Source organism: Ranitomeya imitator, chromosome 3 (assembly GCF_032444005.1).
Source record: "Ranitomeya imitator isolate aRanImi1 chromosome 3, aRanImi1.pri, whole genome shotgun sequence".
Taxonomy (NCBI): domain Eukaryota; kingdom Metazoa; phylum Chordata; class Amphibia; order Anura; family Dendrobatidae; genus Ranitomeya; species Ranitomeya imitator.
The window spans coordinates 445,160,566-445,178,184 of NC_091284.1; positions in this window are offsets into that span (position 1 = coordinate 445,160,566).

Here is a 17,619-nt window from a genome sequence, read left to right on the forward strand (position 1 = left end):
GGAGCCGGGGGCAGACACAAGATTTCCCCATTTTCTGTTGAGGGGGAGTTGTTGTACCGTGTCACGAAAATACGGGAGGAGTTGGTAGAGCAGTTGATAGTGCCGGGTCCGTATAGACGGAAAGTGTTGGACATGGCCCATTCACACATCTTGGGTGGACACCTGGGGGTGGAAAAAACGCAGGAACGGGTTGTGCAGAGGTTCTATTGGCCTGGGTGTCACCGGGAAATAGTGAACTATTGCAGGTCCTGCCCTACATGTCAGCTAACTGCTCCTACTCCTCATTTCCGGAACCCCCTTGTGCCACTGCCCATTATTGAGGTACCGTTCGAGAGAATTGCGATGGACTTGGTCGGTCCCTTAGTTAAATCAGCTCGGGGCCATCAGTATATATTAGTCATCCTGGACTATGCCACACGCTATCCTGAGGCAATTCCCTTGAGAAATTCTTCCTCAAAAAGCATAGCCCGTGAGTTGGTCCATGTCTTTTCCCGGACAGGTCTGCCAAAGGAGATCCTGACTGACCAGGGTACACCTTTCATGAGCAAGGTGATGAGGGAGTTATGCAAAGCCCTGAAGATCTCCCAGTTGAGGACCTCGGTGTACCATCCCCAGTCAGATGGCCTTGTTGAGAGGTTTAACAAGACCCTAAAGAGCATGCTGAGAAAAGCTATAGAGAAAGACGGTAGAGACTGGGATTGTCTCTTACCCTATCTGATGTTTTCCATTCGTGAAGTTCCACAGGCCTCCACAGGGTTCTCACCGTTTGAGCTTCTATATGGCCGACATCCACGAGGACTCCTGGATATAGCCAAGGAAACCTGGGAGGCCGAAGTCACACCCCACAGAAGCGTCATTGAGCATGTGGCCCTGATGCAGCAGAGGATTGCAAAGGTGATGCCTATCGTGAAAGAACACCTTCTCCAAGCACAAGAAGCTCAAGCCAGGGTCTACAACCGGTCTGCAAGAGTGAGGCAGTTCAATCCGGGAGACCGAGTTCTTGTGTTAGTTCCAACGGTGGAAAGCAAGTTCTTGGCCAAATTGCAAGGGCCATATGAGGTTGTCGAGAAACTTGGTGAGGTAAATTATAAAATTCACCAACCAGGAAGACGGAAACCATTCCAAGTTTACCATGTCAACCTCATCAAGCCATGGCAAGATAGAGAGCCGACAGCAACTCCATCATTGTTAAGCAACCCAGAAGGTGAGGTTGGAGCGGTTACTATAGCAGAGACGCTATCAAAGACCCAGAAACAGCAGTGCCGGGAGTTACTCCAGAAAAACAGGGACCTGTTTTCAGAATTGCCAGGATACACGAAGGTCATAGAGCACGAGGTCCTAACAGAGCCACATGTGCGGGTGAATGTGAAACCTTATCGTATTCCTGAGGCTCGTCGAGAAGTTATCTCCAAGGAAGTGGAGCGTATGTTGAGGCTTGGGGTCATTGAGGAATCCAAGAGCGGTTGGTCGAGCCCAATTGTCCTGGTCCCAAAACCTGATGGAGAGTGGAGGTTTTGCAACGACTATCGGAAGTTGAATGAAGTCTCCAAGTTCGACGCTTATCCCATGCCCCGTATTGATGAGCTCATCGAAAGGCTTGGGCACGCCAGATATATATCCACCTTGGATTTGACAAAGGGGTATTGGCAGATCCCCATGGCACAGGAAGCCAAGGAGAAGACGGCCTTTTCGACACCTGATGGATGCTTCCAATATGCCCGGATGCCGTTTGGCCTACAGGGAGCTCCGGCGACCTTCCAGAGGGCTATGGATAGAGTCCTTGCACCCCATAAGGCCTACGCTGCTGCGTACCTAGATGATATCGTCATCTTTAGCCCGGACTGGGAGAGTCATCTGGAGAAAGTCCAAGCGGTGTTGGATGCTATAAGAGAGGCCGGATTTACTATAAACCCGAGGAAGTGCGCCTTGGGTAAAGAAGAAGCTAAGTACCTTGGATACATAGTGGGTCATGGAGAAATAAAACCCCAAATCAATAAAGTGGAGGCAATCCAAACATGGCCAAAACCAGTTTCCAAGAAACAAGTTAAAGCCTTCCTGGGAATCGTGGGATATTACAGGAGGTTCATCCCAAACTTCGCCACGATGGCTGCGCCTCTGACTGACCTGCTAAAAGGGACAAAATCAGTAATGGTTAAGTGGTCCGAAGAAACAGAGTCAGCCTTCCAAGAAATGAAAAACGCTTTGTGTAAGCAACCCGTTCTGATGGCCCCAAACTTCAAGAAAGAGTTTATTCTTCAGACAGATGCCTCAGATGTTGGGGTGGGAGCAGTCCTTTCCCAAGAACTACATGGGGAGGAGCATCCTGTTCTCTATCTGAGTAGGAAGCTGTCCTCATCTGAAAAGAACTACTCAGTCGTTGAGAAGGAGTGCTTGGCCATAAAATGGGCAGTGGACACATTGCGGTACTATCTGCTGGGACGTAAATTTAGACTGGTATCTGACCATGCCCCGCTTAGGTGGATGAGAGAAACGAAAGGAAGAAATGCTAGAGTCACCCGTTGGTTCTTAGCCCTGCAGGACTTCAGTTTCCATGTGGAACATAGGGCCGGAAAGCTGCACGGTAATGCGGATGCCCTATCGAGAATCCCTTGTTTAGTGGGGGAAAGTGCCAAGCCCCACGGCTTTAGGCAGAGGGGGGAGGTATGTAGCATGGCTAAAGGGTTTGTGGTCGATGGGAGGTATGTGCCACATAAGTGCCTGATTGCTGTAATGTAGCCCGGAGTATTCCTTTCTTGCACATAATCTTGTATATGTGTTTCAGGACCTGTGGTAATGTCAGACCACATGGCTAATCATGTGATGGGTTACTGGGTGGGGTTAGCTCTTTATAAGACTGGCTAATCCTTTACACAGCAGATATGTGTGGAGGTGAAACCCTCCTGAGTGTGTTACGGCTTCAGGACTGAGCCGGATGAACTGGACACTTGCTTTTCTTTGCCTGAACCAAAGGCCCATTTTGCTTTCTGTTATTTGCCACATGGTTTATGAAGCAATAAACCCAGTGAACTTTAAAGGAACACGTCTCCTGAGTGTCAGCCGTCGCAGCTGAGTGAGTGAAATCCTTACAGCCCCTATATCCATTCGGCCCCCTATGTCTCAAATCATGCCCCCATGTCTCTAATCATGCCCCCTGTGTCTCCAGTCATGCCCTCAGTGTCTCCAGTCATGCCCCGCGTGTCTCCAGTCATGCCCCGTGTGTCTCCAGTCATGTCCCCATGTCTTTCACCCTGCCCTGTGTCTCCAATCATGCCCTATATCTTCATTCTGCCCCTTGTTTCTCATTCTGCCCCATGTCCAGCATTCTGCCTCCATGTCCAGCATTCTGCTCCCCGTGTCCAGCATTCTGCCCCCCGTGTCCAGCATTCTGTCCCCATGTCCAGCATTCTGCCCCGTGTCCAGCATTCCGCCCTGTGTCTCACAGTCTGCCCCCCATGTCCAGCATTCTGCCCCACGTGTCCAGCATTCTGTCCCCGAGTCCAGCATTCTGTCCCCATGTCAACCATTCTGTCCCCATGTCAACCATTCTGCCCCGTATCTAGCTTTCTCCCCCGTATCCAGCATTCTGTCCCCGTGTTCAGCATTCTGCCCCCGTGTCCAGCATTCTGCCCCCGTGTCCAGCATTCTGCCCCCGTGTCCAGAATTCTGCCCCATGTCCAGCATTCTGCTTCTGTGTCCAGCATTTTGCCCCCGTGTCCAGCATTCTGTCCCCCTGTCCAGCATTCTGTCCCAGTGTCTCACAGTCTGTCCGGGCCCCCCAGATTGTTCCTCTCAATAAAAAAACAAAAAAAAACAAGTTCTTTTTACCTGGCCGCACCCGTGCGGCGAAGCTCCCTTCACGCAACTGAAGCGCGCACTCGCCAGCGACTGACAATGACATCAGACGTCGGCGACGTGCGCGCTGCTAAGGGCCTGGTTTAGCCTGCGGGTAGGGGCCTGGTGAGTAGCTGAGAGGGGGCTCGATGCGGGCCTCCTCTGCCCACTGGGCCCCATACGCCAGTCAGGGCAGTAATGCGGCGATACTTAAAAAATTTATTTTTCTTTATTTAGGAATTTAAAAAAATATATTTTTACACAGTATAATATTTTTTTTTTACTTTATTTACATTGTCCCAGGGAGCGACATCACTGTATAAAGTCAGATCGGTGATCTGACACATTGCACAGCACTGTGTCAGATCAGCGATCTGACAGGCAGTGAAGGAGGCTTCTCAGGTCCTGCTCTCAGCAGGTAATGACAAGCCACCTCCCTGCAGGACCCGGAAGGACCCCACGGCCATCCTGGATCCGGGGGCCTGCAGGGAGGAGACCCTCGGAACAACGCGATCATATCGTGTTGTTCTGAGGGTCTCAGGGAAACACGCAGGAAGCCCCCTCCCTGCGCCATGCTTCTCTATGCCACTGGAATGCTGCGATCTTGTTTGATCGCAGTGTTCCGGGGGTTAAGGTGCCGGGAGCAGTCCGTGACCGCTCCTGGCACTTAGTGCCAGGTGTCAACTGTGAAAATCAGCTGACACCCAACCACGATTGGCCGCAGACCACCTGTGTGCGGGGCCAATCGGCTTCGACGTTCTATCCCGTCCATGGTCATACGGGCCCAGCCCACATGGACAAAATAGTATGTCAGATGTCAGAAAGGGGTTAAAGGGGTGGTCTGAAGGTAAAGTAATTTACTATCTATTTGATGCTATAGTCTAAGCTATTTTGTAATATACTTGCTTTAACCCCTTCACCCCGAGTCTGTTTTCACCTTCATGACTGGGCCAAATTTTACAATTCTGACCACTGTCACTTTATGTGGTAATAACTCTGGAACACATCAACAATATCCCACTGATTCCAAGAATGTTTTTTTCATGACATATTGTATTTTATGATAGTGGCAAAAAATGTCTTTGATATGACTTGCATTTATTTGTGAATAAAAATAGAAATTTGGTAAACTTTGTGCAATTTTAAAACTTCTAATTTTTATGCACTTAAATAAAAAAGTCAAATCACACAAAATCTACTATATAATTGTCTAAGGGTCACTTCCGTCTTTCTGTCCTTCTGTCTTTCTGTCTGTCACGGATATTCATTGGTCGCGGCCTCTGTCTGTCATGGAATCCAAGTCGCTGATTGGTCTCGCCAGCTACCTGTCATGGCTGTCGTGACCAATCAGCGACGGCCACAGTCCGATTAGTCCCTCCCTACTCCCATGCAGTCGGCGCCCGCTCCATACTCCCCGCAGTCACCGCTCACACAGGGTTAATGCCAGCGGACCGCGTTATGCCGTGGGTAACTCACTCCATTACCGCCGCTATTAACCCTGTGTGACGAAGTTTTTACTATTGATGCTGCCTATGCAGCGTCAATAATAAAAACATCCAATGTTAAAAATAATTTAAAAAATAACAAATCATTATATACTCACCTTTCGCGATGCTCCGGTGACCTCCGGCAGGTTCCGGTGCCATGGATGGTATGGGACAAGGACCTGCCATGACGTCACGGTAATGTGACCGCGACATCATCACAGGCCCTGCGCGCCTGCGCGAGAACGACCTGCCGTCACGTCACGGTCATGTGACCGCGACGTTATCACAGGTCCTGAGCGCCTGCGCGAGAAGGACCTGCCATGACATCACGGTCATGTGACCGCGACGTCATCACAGGTCCTGCGCGCCTGCGCGAGAATGACCTGCCATGACGTCACGGTCATGTGACCGAACTACAAGGGGCCCTCGGAAGGTGAGTATATGTTTATTTTTTATTTTTTAACCTGTGACATACGTGGCTGGGCAATATACTACGTAGCTGGGCAATATACTACATGAATGGCCAATATACTACGTGGCTGGGCAATATACTACATGGCTCTGTGCTGTATACCACGTCACTGGGCAATATACTACGTAACTGGGCAATATACTACGTAACTGGGCAATATACTACGTGGCTGGGCAATATACTACGTCACTGAGCAATATACTATGTAACTGGGCAATATACTACGTCGCTGGGCAATATACTACGTGGCTGGGCAATATATTACATGGCTGGGCAATATACTACGTGGCTGGGCAATATACTACGTGGCTGGGCAATATACTACGTGACTGGGCAATATACTACGTGGCTGGGCAATATACTACGTGGCTGGGCAATATACTACGTGACTGGGCAATATACTACATGACTGGGCAATATACTACGTGGCTGGGCAATATACTACGTGGCTGGGCAATATACTACGTGGCTGGGCAATATACTACGTGACTGGGCAATATACTACATGGCTGGGCAATATACTATGTGGCTGGGCAATATACTACGTGGCTGGGCAATATGCTACGTGGACATGCATATTCTAGAATACCCGATGCGTTAGAATCGGGTCACCATCTAGTAGTTAATAAATAACATTTTCCACATGTCTAATTTACATCAGCACAATTTTTGAAACATGATTTTTTGTGTTAGGAAGTTATAATGGTTAAAAGTTAACCATTGATTTCTCCTTTTTTCAACAAAATTTACAAAATAATTTTTTTAGGAACCACCTCACATTTGAAGTGACTTTGAGGGGGTCTACATGACTAAAAATACCCAAAAGTGACACCATTCTAAAAAGTGCACCCTTCAAGGTGCTCAAAACCACATTCAAGAAGTTTACTAACTCTTCAGGTGCTTCACAGGAATTTTTGGAATGTGGAGCAAAAAATGAACATTTAAGTTTTTGTCACAAAAATTTTAATTTAGACCCAAACTTTTTATTTTTTTGCAAGAGTAACAGAAAAAATGGACCCCAAAATTTGTTGTGCAATTTCTCCTGAGCATGCCGATACCCAATATGTGGGGGAAATATACTGTTTTGGTGCACAGCAGGACTTGGAATGGAAGGGGCACCATTTGACTTTTTGAATGCAAAATTTGGCGGAATAATTAGTGGATGCCATGTTGCTTTTGGAGAGCTCCTTATGTGCCTAAACAGTGGAAACCCCCCACAAGCGACACCATTTGGGAAACTAGATCCCTTAGGGAACTTATCTACAGGGTGCGCCATTTATATGGATACACCTGGGTGGGCTATTTATAAAGTTGCATCCAAAATGGCTGACTTCAAAATGGCCGCCATGGTCACCACCCATCTTGAAAAGTTTTCCCCTCCCATATACTAATGTGCCACAAACAGCAAGTTGATATCACCAACCATTCCCATTTTATTTAGGTGTATCCATATACATGGCCCACCCAGGTGTATCCATATAAATATCTCACCATGTAGACGTGTGCTTCAGGTGCTGAAGTTTATAACATTAAGCCATGAAAATAAAAAAAAAGCACATTTTTTTAGCCCTAAATTTTACAGTTTCACAAGGGTAACAAGAGAAATTGATCCATACAAAGTGTTGTGCAATTTCTCCTGAATATGCAGATACCCCATATGAGGGGGTAAACTACTCTTTGGGAGCATGGCAGGGCTCAGAGAAGGAGTAACGTTTTGGAACGCAGACTTTGATGGAATGGTCTGCTGCTGCCATGTCTTGTTTTCAAGAGCCCCTGTTGTGCCTAAACAGTGGAAACCCCCCACAAGTGACACCATGTTGGAAGCTAGACCCCTCAAGGAATGTATCTAAATGTATGGTGAGCACCTTGAACCTCCAGCTGCTTCACAGAAGTTTACAACGTAGAGCAATGAAAATAAAAAAAATAAACATTTTCAAAATGATTTTTTTCCTACAGAAATGTTATTTTAGCACCATTTTTTTTTAATTTTCAGAAGGATATCAGGAGAAAATGGACCCCAAACTTTGCTGTGAAATGTCTCCTGAGTATGCTGATACCCCATATGTGGTTGAAACTATTTTTGAGGCACAGTGAAAAGCTCAGAAGGGAAGAAGCGCCATATTGTAGTTCACATTTTGCTGGACTGGTTTGAGGGTGCCATGTCACATTGGCAGAGCCCCTTGAGATGGCAGAAAAGCAGAACCCTCCATAAGAGACCCCATTTTACACCTCTTAATGAATTCATCTAAGGGTGCCGTGATCATATTGACACCACAGGTGTGTCACAGAATTTTATACAAATTAAAAAATATATATATTTTTACCACCAAAATTTTGTTTTAGCCCCAGATTTTACATTTTCACAGGGGGAAATGGGTAAAAATGGCACGAACATTTGTTCCATAATTTCTGTTGAATGTAGAAATACCCCAACTGTGGCTTTACAGTACTTCTTAGCCGTACGGCGAGACTCGGGAGGGACGGAGGGCTATTTGCAAATAGGACTTCATCCTTCACAAGTCTTGCCATATGTCTAAGCATAACTTTTATACAGGAGGCATCCTGGAGCAAAGACTTTTCTATAATAGTTTGCGGACTCCATATACAGAGCCCCTAAGCGCTAGAAGAGCAGAATCCCTCCTCGTGTGACCCCATTTTGGAAATTTTACTCCTTTGGAAAAGTATCTATAGGTGTCGTGAGACTCGTGACAATTTTGACTCCACAAGTGTTTCCAGAAACAAGCACCAGTGGATGATGCTGAGTGAAAATTGCAAAATGCCATTGTAGTGACCAGTATGATGAAATGACCAGTACACTGTGCCCAGCTCATGCTTCTGGAGATATGCATCTGGATCGCCCCCAGACACAGGGCCACGCGTTTCGGTACCGGGCCTCTCTGGTTCGGTTCTGAGGCTGTCACGGTGGCTAGACCCGGTCCGCGACCCTGCTAAGGGGCGTCCAATGAAAGTAGTGGAACAGTCTGTCAGGGGTTCGTGACGCCCCCTGTGGTGTTCGGTCAGGGTGACCGACGCTGCTATGGGGTCCGCTGGGGTGATGGAATGGCAGCCGGATGGTATAACTTCCCACAGGTGAAGTATGTCCCCAGGGCTTCCCGGTGGTGTAGGTGGCGATGGTGTGAGGTGCAGTCAATAACGAGGACACAAGGTTGCAGTCTCTTTACCTCTTTACTGAAGGCTTCAGGATCCTCAATCCAGAGTACGTTTAACAGGGCTCTCAGAGACCGGCCGGTCCGATGGGCACATCCAGAGTTTCCTTCACAGATGGAAATCGTTGCCTACCAATAGCGCCTGTGTGTTGTAGTCCTATCCTGCTGAGCATTCGGAATAGTCCTCACAACTGCTGTTCTCGTTCGTTCGTTCTCTACAGCTCTCTCTCTCGTTCTTTGGTTCCAGATGTTACTAGTTTCTAACGTCCCCCAGGTATGTTATGGCTAGGACGCCACCCGTATGACGGGAAGGCTTGGAGGTCTTCCGGGACCCTAGAAACGCCCCTCTCCCAATGTTGCCCCCTATGTCTTCGTAGGTGTAGTAAGGTAGACAGCCAACCTATGACTAGCTGTCCAGCGGAGTTTGAAGTAAGGCCTGAAGTCAGTTACTCCTACGGTGTTCCGGCCACCGACTACGCGCCTCAGTAAGATGTTGCCTCTGTCTCTCTCGGCAAGACTCTTACTGGCTCTCCTTTGTGCTTGATCTCGTTTACACTATTCCACAATATCCTTCCCTTCATGTCTCTTTCTTAGGATACCGCCGCAGGGTGTGCAGGCGCGGTTCCGTTACGTTCTGCTCTGTTCGCTAGGCACCTGCCAGGTTCCCACGCCCGACAGGGGCCCCCCTGTGCCTTCTCCCTGCAACACCCCCTGCCACGGGATGTTGCCTGGTTCCAACCCAGTCAGCTTCTGACTAACTTCCTCCCCAGCCCCTAGTTTTACCAGTGTGAGGAGTGGCCCAATAAATAAAGCCTTTTTCTCCCCCTAGTGGCCGGAGTGTGAAGTGTAATGTGTTCTGGTGATACCTGGTCAGGAGAACTCCTTAGTGCCATCAGACGTACCGCCACTCTCCTTAGCGGCAGAGTGCCATACTGCAATGACCAGGTCTCTGGTGCGCTGCACATCCGTGAATTAGGCGGGCTCTCATCACTACAGAAATGCCAAGCATTTGTACGTGGAAGACATACCATTTTGTAATGCAATCAGGTGTTATTGGACCCAATGCTGCTAGATCATTTAGAAATCCTCAGTGGTAACCTATAGGGGTGTTTCAGTGCAGAGCATCCACAGATTTGAAGACTCTGGGAAACTTACCAGAGTCTTATAGCTATAATTTATGCCCTGTCCTTGGTTTTATTTTGTAAAAATAATAATTTTTACACACTGACATAATTTACACATGTATTTTTTTGTTAGAGCACTCTCCATTTGCGCAACAGGCTGCATATGGAAAGGGCACCAACCAGCACCCTGACCAACAAGTCATTGTGCTAGTTCACATGAGGAATTTCCCACATGGAGAAAAAAGATAACGTGCGCTGATGTAAGAGCACAAGGAGCTGGAAATGGGCCCTGTCATATCTGCAATTTGTGGATGTGAACAGCCAGAGAAAACACACGTCTGTATGAACTTACAGTGCCTTGTGAAAGTATTCGGTTCCCTGGAACTTTTCAACCTTTTCCCACATATCATGCTTCATACATAAAGATACCAAATGTAAATTTTTGGTGAAGAATCAACAACAAGTGGAACACAATTGTGAAGTTGAACAAAATTTATTGCTTATTTTAAATTTTTGTGGAAATTCAAAAACTAAAAAGTGGGGCCTTTATGGAAGAGTGGCAAGAAGAAAGCTATTTCTCAAAGATATCCATAAAAAGTATAATTTAAAGTTTGCAACAAGCCACCTGGGAAACACACCAAACATGTTGAAAAAGGTGCTGTGGTCAGATGAAACCAAAATAGAACTTTTTGGCAACAATGCCAAACGATATGTTTGGCATAAAGGCAATACAGCTCATCACCCTGAACACACCATCCCCACTGTCAAACATGGTGGTGGCAGCATCATGGTTTGGGCCTGCTTTTCTTCAGCAGGGACAGGGAAGATGGTTAAAATTGATGGGAAGATGGATGGAGCCAAATAAAGAGGACCATTCTTGAAGAAAATCTGTTTGAGTCTGCAAAAGACTTGAGACTGGGACGGAGATTTGTCTTCCAACAAGACAATGATCCCAAGCATAAAGCAAAATCTACAATGGAATGGTTCATAAATAAATGTATCCAGGTGTCAGAATGGCCAAGTCAAAGTCCAGACCTCAATCCAATTGAGAATCTGTGGAAAGAGCTGAAAACTGCTGTTCACAAACGATCTTCATCAAATCTCACTGAGATCGAGCTGTCTCTCGATATACAAAACTGATAGACATACCCCAAGCGACTTGCAGCTGTAATCGCAGCAAAAGGTGGCGCAACAAAGTATTACGTTAAAGGGGCCGAATAATATTGCACGCCCCACTTTTCAGTTTTAGATTTTCCACAAAAATTTAAAATAACCAATAAATTTCGTTCAACTTCACAATTGTGTTCCACTTGTTGTTGATTCTTCACCAAAAATTTACATTTGGTATCTTTATGTTTGAAGCATGATATGTGGGAAAAGGTTGAAAAGTTCCAGGGAGCCGAATACTTTAGCAAGGCACTGTAAAAGGGGCAAAAAAAGCATCTTTTAGTGTGCGACAGCAGCCAAACATAAAACCCGATATAAATCTGGTATCCCTGTAATCGCACCGACCCAAAGAATAAAGGCACCTAATCACTTATACTGCATGAGGAACGTCGTAAAAAAATAAATAAAACCAATTCTTTACTTGTTGTTTTTTAATTTAACCTCCCAAAGATCGCAGTAAGGCTCAGCGCACATTTATCCTGCGCTCTGTGCTGAGCCCTTACACCAGAGTTTCCAGATAAATCTCTGAAATACGTGATTCAGACAGAACCCCTAGCAGAAGATTCCTTATAATGAGACAAAAGGAGGCACTGTGGATGCTGTCTGACCTGTGATCCAGCAGTTGAAGCGTGCATAAAAGCGCAATATGCCCCAGTTTAGTGCACTTCTGAAAAGAAGGACACCGCTGAACACAGGCCAGACGGAGTCCACAGTAACTCTGCTGCCTCGCTACAGTGAATTGATCCCTCTGGGGTTTTAATCTGAATCATGCCACTTGGAGATTTAGATGGCAACCTGATGTGATCCCCACTCAGATCCATCATCTGTTAACGGAAATATAGGGGGCTTCCATGTTACTGGTAGCACAAAAGGCTCTTGAAAAGCGAAATGGCTCCTCACCCGCCAAAAGAAATTCAGCAAATTCTCTGCTCCCAAATCCAAATGCTCCCCCTCGCTGCACTGTGCCTGAAAAGTAGTTGCCGACTACATGTAGGGTATTGGCACACTCGGGAGAAATTGTACAAGAAACTGAGGTCCATTTTTTCCAATTAGCCCTTTAGAAAAATTAAAAACTTGGGACTAAAACAACATTTTAGTGTTAAAAATGTAATTTATTTCTTCACCGTACAATGGTATAAAATTCTGTGAGGCACATGTGGTGTCAATATGATCACTGCAACCCTAGATGAATTCATTGGAGGTGTAGTTTGTAAAATCAGGTCACTTATGGGGGTTTCTGCTATTCTGGCACCTTAGGGGCTATGCCAATATACTATGGCACCCTCAAAACACACCTCACCATCTTCCCTTCTGAGTTTTGCATTGTGCCTCAAAAGTAGTTTTTGACCACATATGGGGTATTGGTGTACTCAGGACAAATGTCACAACAAATTTTGGTTTCTATTTGTTCCTCCTATCTAGTGAAAATGAAAAAAATTGAGACTAAAACAACATTTTTGTGGGAAAAATAAAATGCTTTCATTTTCACAGTTCAGTGTTGTAAAATTCTGTGAAGCACCTGTGGGTCCAAAGGCTTCACCACACATCTGGATAAATAGTTTCCAAAATGGTGTCACTTGCGGGGGGTGGTGGTGGGGGGGGGGTGGGGGGGGGGTGGGGTGGATGGGAGGGGGTGTCCACTGTTTAGCCACATCTGTGGCTCTTCAAATGCGACATGGTGTCCGCTATTGAGACCAGCTAATTTTGCGTTCAAAAAATCAAACAGTGCTCCTTCCTTTTCGGGTCCTGCCGTGCGCCCAAACAGTAGTTTTCCCCACATATGGGGTATTGGCGTACTCAGGAGAAAGTGCACAACAAATTTTGGGGCCCATTTTCTCCTGTTGCCCTTGTGAAAATAAGAAATGTCGGTCTAAAGTAGAATTTGTGTGAAAAAATGTTGAATGTTCATTTTTTTCCTTACACATTGCATTAATTCCTTTGAAGCAGCTGAAGGGTTAAGCGTTAAGGTTTAAGGGCATAAAACTAAGTTTGAAAATTGCTAAATTTTCACCAAATTTCTTTTTTTTTTTTTTACAAATAAACACAAGTCATATCAAAGAAAGTTTACCAGTATCATGAATTACAATATGCCATGAGAAAACAATGTCAGAATCAGTGGGATCCATGGAAGCGTTACAGAGTTAAAACCACATAAAGTGAGTAGTCAGAACTGTAAAAATTGGCCTGATCAGGAAGGTGAAAACAGCCTTTTGGTTGAAGGGGTTAACTCATATGGCAAATGCCGTAAAGAAATAAAGATTGCACCTCCCCCGTTACATGCAATAAAAAACATCAGATTTACTCCAAAATGATACCATTAAAATCTACAACGAGACCACAACCCCCCGACCTCATACAGCGCCATGGAGACAAGAATAAAAGATATGAGCATCGGTGACCCAACGCTCTCCAGGAGCCCAACTCAGCCTGGCAGCCTGGCTGACCACTGGCCCAACCTGCCTGAGCTCCACTGCCACTATAAGAGGCAGCACTGGCAAAATGTATGGTAAAGAGCTTATAAATGGGCTGACGCCTAGGAGACCGGCCACCTCTAAGCTGGAAATCTTGACAACGTGCGGGACACTGAAGAAGTGGTGGCCCCTCCGATCCTGAGAACATGGAGGACTTGTAATAAGAGGTAAGGAGTAGCATCGCTGGTACAAGCCCCTCGGAACGTCCCCCATTATATGAGGTCAGACAACTCCTTTAAGACACTAAAATAATAAAAATTGGAGAAGTTTGGTATCGCCGTGACGGGAGAAGTTTGGTATCGCCGTGACGAGAGAAGTTTGGTATTGCCGTGAAGGAAGAAGTTTGGTATCGTCGTGACGGGAGAAGTTTGGTATCGCCGTGACGGGAGAAGTTTGGTATCGCCGTGACGAGAGAAGTTTGGTATCGCCGTGAAGGGAAAAGTTTGGTATCACCGTGACGAGAGAAGTTTGGTATCGTCGTAACGGGAGAAGTTTGGTATCGCCGTGACGGGAGAAGTTTGGTATCGCCGTGACGAGAGAAGTTTGGTATCGCCGTGAAGGAAGAAGTTTGGTATCGTCGTGACGAGAGAAGTTTGGTATCGCCGTGACGGGAGAAGTTTGGTATCGCCGTGACGAGAGAAGTTTGGTATAGCCGTGAAGGGAGAAGTTTGGTATCGTCGTGACGGGAGAAGTTTGGTATCGCCGTGAAGGGAGAAGTTTGGTATCGTCGTGACGGGAGAAGTTTGGTATCGCCATGACGGGAGAAGTTTGGTATCGCCGTGGCGAGAGAAGTTCGGTATCGCCGTGACGGGAGAAGTTTGGTATCGCCGTGACGGGAGAAGTTTGGTATCGCCGTGACGGGAGAAGTTTGGTATCGCCGTGACGGGAGAAGTTTGGTATCGTCGTGACGGGAGAAGTTTGGTATCGCCGTGACGGGAGAAGTTTGGTATCGCCGTGACAAGAGAAGTTTGGTATCGCCGTGAAGGGAGAAGTTTGGTATCGTCGTGACGGGAGAAGTTTGGTATCGCCGTAACGGGAGAAGTTTGGAATCGCCGTGACGAGAGAAGTTTGGTATCGCCGTGAAGGGAGAAGTTTGGTATCACCGTGACGGGAGAAGTTTGGTATCGCCGTGACGGGAGAAGTTTGGTATCGCCGTGACGGGAGAAGTTTGGTATCGCCGTGACGGGAGAAGTTTGGTATCGTCGTGACGGGAGAAGTTTGGTATCGTCGTGACGGGAGAAGTTTGGTATCGTCGTGACGGGAGAAGTTTGGTATCGCCGTGACGGGAGAAGTTTGGTATCGCCGTGACGGGAGAAGTTTGGTATCGCCGTGACGAGAGAAGTTTGGTATCGCCGTGACGGGAGAAGTTTGGTATCGCCATGAAGGGAGAAGCTTGGTATCGCCGTGAAGGGAGAAGTTTGGTATCGCCGTGACGGGAGAAGTTTGGTATCGTCGTGACGGGAGAAGTTTGGTATCGCCGTGACGGGAGAAGTTTGGTATCGCCGTGATGGGAGAAGTTTTGTATAGTCGTGACGGAGGTTTGGTATCATCGTGACGGGAGAAGTTTGGTATCGCCGTGACGGGAGAAGTTTGGTATCGTCGTGACGGGAGAAGTTTGGTATCGCCGTGACGGGAGAAGTTTGGTATCGCCGTGACGGGAGAAGTTTGGTATCGCCGTGACGAGAGAAGTTTGGTATCGCCGTGACGGGAGAAGTTTGGTATCGCCATGAAGGGAGAAGCTTGGTATCGCCGTGAAGGGAGAAGTTTGGTATCGCCGTGACGGGAGAAGTTTGGTATCACCGTGACGGGAGAAGTTTGGTATCGCCGTGACGGGAGAAGTTTGGTATCGCCGTGACGGGAGAAGTTTGGTATCGCCGTGATGGGAGAAGTTTTGTATAGTCGTGACGGAGGTTTGGTATCGTCGTGACGGGAGAGGTTTGGTATCGCCGTGACGGGAGAAGTTTGGTATCGTTGTGACGGGAGAAGTTTGGTATCGCCGTGACGGGAGAAGTTTGGTATCGCCGTGACGGGAGAAGTTTGGTATCGCCGTGACGGGAGAAGTTTGGTATCACCGTGACGGGAGAAGTTTGGTATCGCCGTGACGGGAGAAGTTTGGTATCGCCGTGACGGGAGAAGTTTGGTATCGCCGTGATGGGAGAAGTTTTGTATAGTCGTGACGGAGGTTTGGTATCGTCGTGACGGGAGAGGTTTGGTATCGCCGTGACGGGAGAAGTTTGGTATCGTTGTGACGGGAGAAGTTTGGTATCGCCGTGACGGGAGAAGTTTGGTATCGCCGTGACGGGAGAAGTTTGGTATCGCCGTGACGAGAGAAGTTTGGTATCGCCGTGACGGGAGAAGTTTGGTATCGCCATGAAGGGAGAAGCTTGGTATCGCCGTGAAGGGAGAAGTTTGGTATCGCCGTGACGGGAGAAGTTTGGTATCGTCGTGACGGGAGAAGTTTGGTATCGCCGTGACGGGAGAAGTTTGGTATCGCCGTGATGGGAGAAGTTTTGTATAGTCGTGACGGAGGTTTGGTATCATCGTGACGGGAGAAGTTTGGTATCGCCGTGACGGGAGAAGTTTGGTATCGTCGTGACGGGAGAAGTTTGGTATCGCCGTGACGGGAGAAGTTTGGTATCGCCGTGACGGGAGAAGTTTGGTATCGCCGTGACGAGAGAAGTTTGGTATCGCCGTGACGGGAGAAGTTTGGTATCGCCATGAAGGGAGAAGCTTGGTATCGCCGTGAAGGGAGAAGTTTGGTATCGCCGTGACGGGAGAAGTTTGGTATCACCGTGACGGGAGAAGTTTGGTATCGCCGTGACGGGAGAAGTTTGGTATCGCCGTGACGGGAGAAGTTTGGTATCGCCGTGATGGGAGAAGTTTTGTATAGTCGTGACGGAGGTTTGGTATCGTCGTGACGGGAGAGGTTTGGTATCGCCGTGACGGGAGAAGTTTGGTATCGTTGTGACGGGAGAAGTTTGGTATCGCCGTGACGAGAGAAGTTTGGTATCGCCGTGACGGGAGAAGTTTGGTATCGCCGTGACGAGAGAAGTTTGGTATCGCCGTGATGGGAGAAGTTTGGTATCGCCATGAAGGGAGAAGCTTGGTATCGCCGTGAAGGGAGAAGTTTGGTATCGCCGTGACGGGAGAAGTTTGCTATCGCCGTGACGGGAGAAGTTTGGTATCGCCGTGACGGGAGAAGCTTGGTATCGCCGTGAAGGGAGAAGTTTGGTATCGCCGTGATGGGAGAAGTTTTGTATAGTTGTGACGGAAGTTTGGTATCGTCGTGACGGGAGAAGTTTGGTATCGCCGTGACGGGAGAAGTTTGGTATCGTTGTGACGGGAGAAGTTTGGTATCGCCGTGACGGGAGAAGTTTGGTATCGCCGTGACGAGAGAAGTTTGGTATCGCCGTGACGGGAGAAGTTTGGTATCGCCGTGACGGGAGAAGTTTGGTATCGCCGTGAAGGGAGAAGCTTGGTATCGCCGTGAAGGGAGAAGTTTGCTATCGCCGTGACGGGAGAAGCTTGGTATCGCCGTGAAGGGAGAAGCTTGGTATCGCCGTGAAGAGAGAAGTTTGGTATCGCCGTGACGGGAGAAGTTTGGTATCACCGTGACGGGAGAAGTTTGGTATCGCCGTGACGAGAGAAGTTTGGTATCACCGTGACGAGAGAAGTTTGGTATCGCCGTGACGAGAGAAGTTTGGTATCGCCGTGACGGGAGAAGTTTGGTATCGCCGTGACGGGAGAAGTTTGGTATCGCCGTGACGAGAGAAGTTTGGTATCGCCGTGACGAGAGAAGTTTGGTATCGCTGTGACGGGAGAAGTTTGGTGTCGCCGTGACGAGAGAAGTTTGGTATCGCCGTGACGAGAGAAGTTCAGTGTCGCCGTGACTGTACTGAT